A 4,819-nucleotide genomic window follows, 5' to 3' on the forward strand; every position below is an offset into this window, starting at 1 on the left:
GCTAGGATCACTTCCCCCCCACCGTCAACTCTCAAACTTGGACTGACCCTCCTGAAGGGCTGCCAGGTGTCCCGCCCTCTCTGTCCCCCAAGAGGAGGCGTGGGGGCCCCACACAGCGTCTGCACAGACCTGTGCAGGGAATCCTCTCCCCTGGCGGGATGTCACCTGCACTCCCTCTTCACTGAGGCTCCAGGGCCAGCTGTGAGGCCAACAGTGCTAACCGGTCTTTGTACACCTCAGGGCTGTGCGGTGGCCGTGTGGCCCTGGCTTGGGCCGCGTCCTGCCCGCGAGCTCTAGAGCTGTCGTCCGCTTCACTGAACGGTGCCGGCGCGGCGGACTCTCCTGTCTCCCCGCTGCCCCCTCAGCAGTGTGTTTCAGTGGATCCGCCTGTTCTGCTGCCCACTCTGTCTCTGGGGAGTCCTCTAATACCCCCCAACTCTGGCCTGTACCCCAGTTCTGTATGAATAAATAAATCTTAATAAAAAAGTGTGGAGAACCTCCCTGGTAGTGCAGCGGTTAAAGCACTAAGAAGCTAAAGCCACTTCTGCATGAGTTCGAGCCCCGCCTGCCCGAGAGGTGACCCCAGGGCGCAGCAGACCCCTCCTGACCCGCCCGCTGCTCCCCTCAGCAGTGGACTTCTGCTCCCACTCTGTCTCTGGTGAATCCTCTCACTGCCCCTGCAACTCTGGCCTGTGCCCCAATTACAAATAAATAAATCTTAAAATAAATTTTAAAAATTAAAAAAAAAGTGTGGCAAGGCTGGTGTCCGGAGGGAGCACACTCGCAGAGCATTTGTGCAGACAGGACTTCTGGGCAGATTTAGAGGGGCATTGCAGGGGCCACCAATGCCCTCCCCCGGCAGCGCCTCCTCTCACGGACCCGTGGGGCAGGGACGGCGGGAAGGACGAAGAGTCTCAGGAGCCTGCCTGGTCGTGGGGCAAGTGTGAGACTCAGACACGACTCTGCCCTGCGAGGCCAACTGCCGGAGCACCGCGACAGCCACCTCCCGCCAGACGCGAGACGGACGTCCACGCCAGCACCAGGGAGCGGGGCGAGGGCCAGACGCCTGGCTTAAGTAGCAACGACAGGGGTCAAACCTGTGGGAGTAAACATCCGAGAAGCCAGCAGTCTCCAGGAGAGCTGGGGCCCAGGCCGCTGCTGCTGCCGCAGGGTTCCACATCACAAGCGCCTTTTCCCCTGACGAGAATCAAGTGAAACACCCAGAGGCTTTTGCTCTGGAACTGGACTAGCCAGTGCCAAAGCTTACACTGGAGACAAGCAAGCAGGGAGGCCAGACAGCGGGGCCAAGGAGCTTGGGGAGCGGCGGAGGCTGGGGCCTGCAGCTGGAGGCGCCCTCACCAGGACGGCCTCCAAGGCAGCCAGCACCTGCATGAACCTGAATGAAGTGCCAGGCGTGGGCCCCGGAGGGAGGCAGACTCAGACTCGGGGTGTGGGAGCCTGGCCCCCACTCTTCCTGGGCATGCCCCGCGGTTTCCTTACTCTGCGTGTGTTTCCTGACTTGAGGCCTAGAAAGGACCTGTCACGCCCAAGAGTGGGGGCGGCCTGCCCCAGGCCACTGAGTCTCAGTCCTGAGCACCCCACTAAGGCGCTGGCTGCAGGGGAGCGCACTGCACCCCAGAGCGGGCGTGGGCTGGGGGGCTCCGCCTCGGGCAGCAGCGAGCACCCTGAGCCTCATAAAATGGAGGAGGGGCAGGCATTTGGTGGAACCAGTGCGGAGGAGCAATTCACCACAAAAGGTTTCTCAGATGTGGGGGTGCAGCCTTCGTTTGTACGTCAGGTTTGGGGATAAGATGACAGGCAGGGAGGTGAGACCTTGGCCTTGGTTCAAGAGGAAGGCGGGTGCTAACATGAGTCAGGCCAGGCTGTCTGTAAAGGCCTTGAGTCAGCACAGGCCCCGAGGCCCTGGGTGGCGGGTGCGACGCCTTTCGACACAGTCACGCGGGGCTCACGAGCCAGCCTGGTGACGCGGTCCTCCGTTTGTCTTTCAACCAGACGAGCCAAGGGGTGAGAGGTGAAGGGCCCGCCCAGGGTCACAGGGCCCTGGCCTCCAGCCTCCTTCTTCCACCCAAGGTTGTCCCGCGCAGGGGGGCGCTCTCTCGGGGCAGAGGGCAGGCCTGGCAGGGCCCTCTGGGTGGGCCAAGGACAGGGCGGAGGACGGCTGTGGAGGCTGGCCACCGGGCCGACCCTGTGCACACAGCTGCCGCGCGGCCTCCCTGACCTGCCATCCTCCATTCCCTTGTCTAGGCCCAGGCCTGGCCTACTGGGGAGTGGCGTCACTCACGGCCCCACCCTGGGGCCCTGCGCAGCTGTCTCTGAGCTACAGCTGCTTCCACAGGCACCCCCGTTACCCCTCGGCCTCCCTGCACTCCCTTGGGGCTCCCTGACTCAGGCCACAGTGCCACGGCTCCCGCTGGAATCTTGGGGCCACCTTTACCCTCCTGATTCTCCCCTTGTCCTGCCAACCACCCCAGGTGCATCTCACATCAACCCGCTTCTCCTTGCGCTTGCCCTCCAGGCCACCCGCCACTTCCCTTCCGCTGCCTGTTTCTGTTCCAGCCAAACAGGATGGGGTCTTCTCTGCTTGAAACACTTCCAGGACCGTCCTCATAAAATCTGGTGATAGAGATGGGGGTGATGACCCTCCCCCCCCCGGAGTGTTAAATGGCATCGTTACCTCAGTAAGATACAGGCAGAAAGATTGGCACATGTGGCCACAGAGGAGAATCGGGAATCTACCCCCCACCCCCCCAGTGGTGACCGGCAAACAAGACAGTCCAGGAAGGCCCCAAAGCTTCATGGGAACTATCTGTTCTGCTGCGCCAGCAGGGCCTGGACCCTGTGGATCCCCCAGGTGCATGGACACACCCCACCTGCTCTCCGGGGCCACCGAGGCGCTGGCAGACTGAGGGCCACGCGCAGGAGCACCTCCCATTGGAAGGCAGCCAGCGCCATCCTCCTGACAAGCTGTCACCCTGGCTGCAGCGAGGGCCAGCATCTGTCACAGCATCCCCTCCACATCAGGTTTAGATGCCCTCTCACGATGGTGGGTCAGGCCAGGGCCACTCGGCTCCAGCTGCAGCAGGGGCTGAGGGGGCTCGGCAAGGGGAGCTCCCTCTAGTCCTCCCGGTGTGGCTCCCGCCCCGCCCAGAACTCCCCACCCTCCCTGCAGCCCTGGGGCGTCGTGCTGAGGTCTGTTTTCAAAAACAAGACTTTGAGTACAAGTGGACGCTCCTTGGGATTCTTCTAGTCAGTCTCCACAGGAGTCTGCAGCCAGTGGTGTGTGGCCAGACAGGTTGAGACACTCGTCACTGACTGGTCAGCGGCTGTCACACCTAGGTCCACAGAGGTGGTTCCACAGCTGGCTCTGGTCTCCGTCCCTCACCTGACAGAGCATGTGTCAGCCAGGCTGGCCATGCTTCCACCTCAAGGCTCGGCCCAGCCCAGTTTCCAAAGCAGGGCCTACGGGGTCCTCAGCAACGCCAGGAGTGTGCCTGGGCATCCCTCGCAACCAGGCGCAGCTGGGTGGGACCTGGCCGAGCGCGGCTTCGCTCCTCTGAGGACACTGTCTGAGCACCCCAAGGCGCTAGGCGAGTAGAGAATAGGGGCGCCAGAGCCCCAGCTCCCCGAACTGGCATCTGACAAGGATCCTGTTTTAGGCAGGGTGAGCGGGAAGCAAGCAAGGACACAGGGTGAAGAATTCATTGCATGTTTATTATTCACAGTTAATGGCCACCTACCAAATGCTATCGCAGTTAAAGGATTAAGTACATAGGTCTTTTTTAAACACTGATTTTTTTTTTTAAATATATACACACACAAAACTTAGTTCAGCAAGGCTTCATGATATACACCAATTCCAGAACAAAACAATCAAGCGGTCCGGGTATGCGTGCCAGAGTCCTCTTCTCGCCAGAGGGAAGGAGAAGCTACCGGAGGCTGTGGACGAGGGATGTCCAAAGAGCTCACCCTGGGTGCACCAGCTGTCTCCAGCTTCTAGTGGCCCCTTTTTGTTGCGGGAAGGGGACTGGGTGGAGAGGTTCACAGGCATATCCCGAGGTGGGACAAGAAGTCAAGGGGACACAACCTCCCTTGTATTTCCAGTCCCCTGTCCCGGTCACCCCCGTTTCCCAGAGACGTTTCCTTCTAGGGCTGAGAAGCTCCAACAGCCCCCTGCGGAGCACGAGGACACCAGCCGGCTGCTTCTGGAGCGCTGTCCCAGCGCACACCTGGACAGGTAGGCCGCTACACAGAGGGCCGGAGCCACGAGGACACTCCGGTCGCCCGAGCAGGAAGGTGATGTGAGCCCTCAAGTCCCTCCCCAGGAGCACAGTCCAGGCCGCTGGCCAAGGTCACAGTTCAGCCGCCGGCGTCCTCTCCCGGCTCCTGCGTCTGCAACTCTGTGGCTCTGGGGCCAGCGCTAGGGGTCTCTGGGGCTCCTGAGCCCCCGACAAGGTCCGTTTCTGAGCCCCCAGCCAGCTGCAGTCAGTGGCCACCAAGCGGAGCTCTCCCCCCCCACCCCCGCTGGCTGCTCAGCACCCCCAGCGTGGGAGGGGCGCCCTCGAGCATTAAAGCTGAGACTGTGGGGACGCGGGGGGGCCAAGAGCCACCGCACCCCTCTGCCATCTCCTTTCCTCTACCTGTCTCCCCTCCCGCGGGGGGCAAATATTTACACAGAGCAGGGGCCACGTGGCTGAAAAACTCCGTACTGCTGTTAACTTATTTTCAAACAAAACAAACAAAAGAAACCACCACTCAGAAGCAACCCTTGAAAGAAGGAGAAGGCACTATGAGGACATGC

Source organism: Condylura cristata, unplaced genomic scaffold, assembly GCF_000260355.1.
Source record: "Condylura cristata isolate star-nosed mole 26May11 unplaced genomic scaffold, ConCri1.0 scaffold00038, whole genome shotgun sequence".
Taxonomy (NCBI): domain Eukaryota; kingdom Metazoa; phylum Chordata; class Mammalia; order Eulipotyphla; family Talpidae; genus Condylura; species Condylura cristata.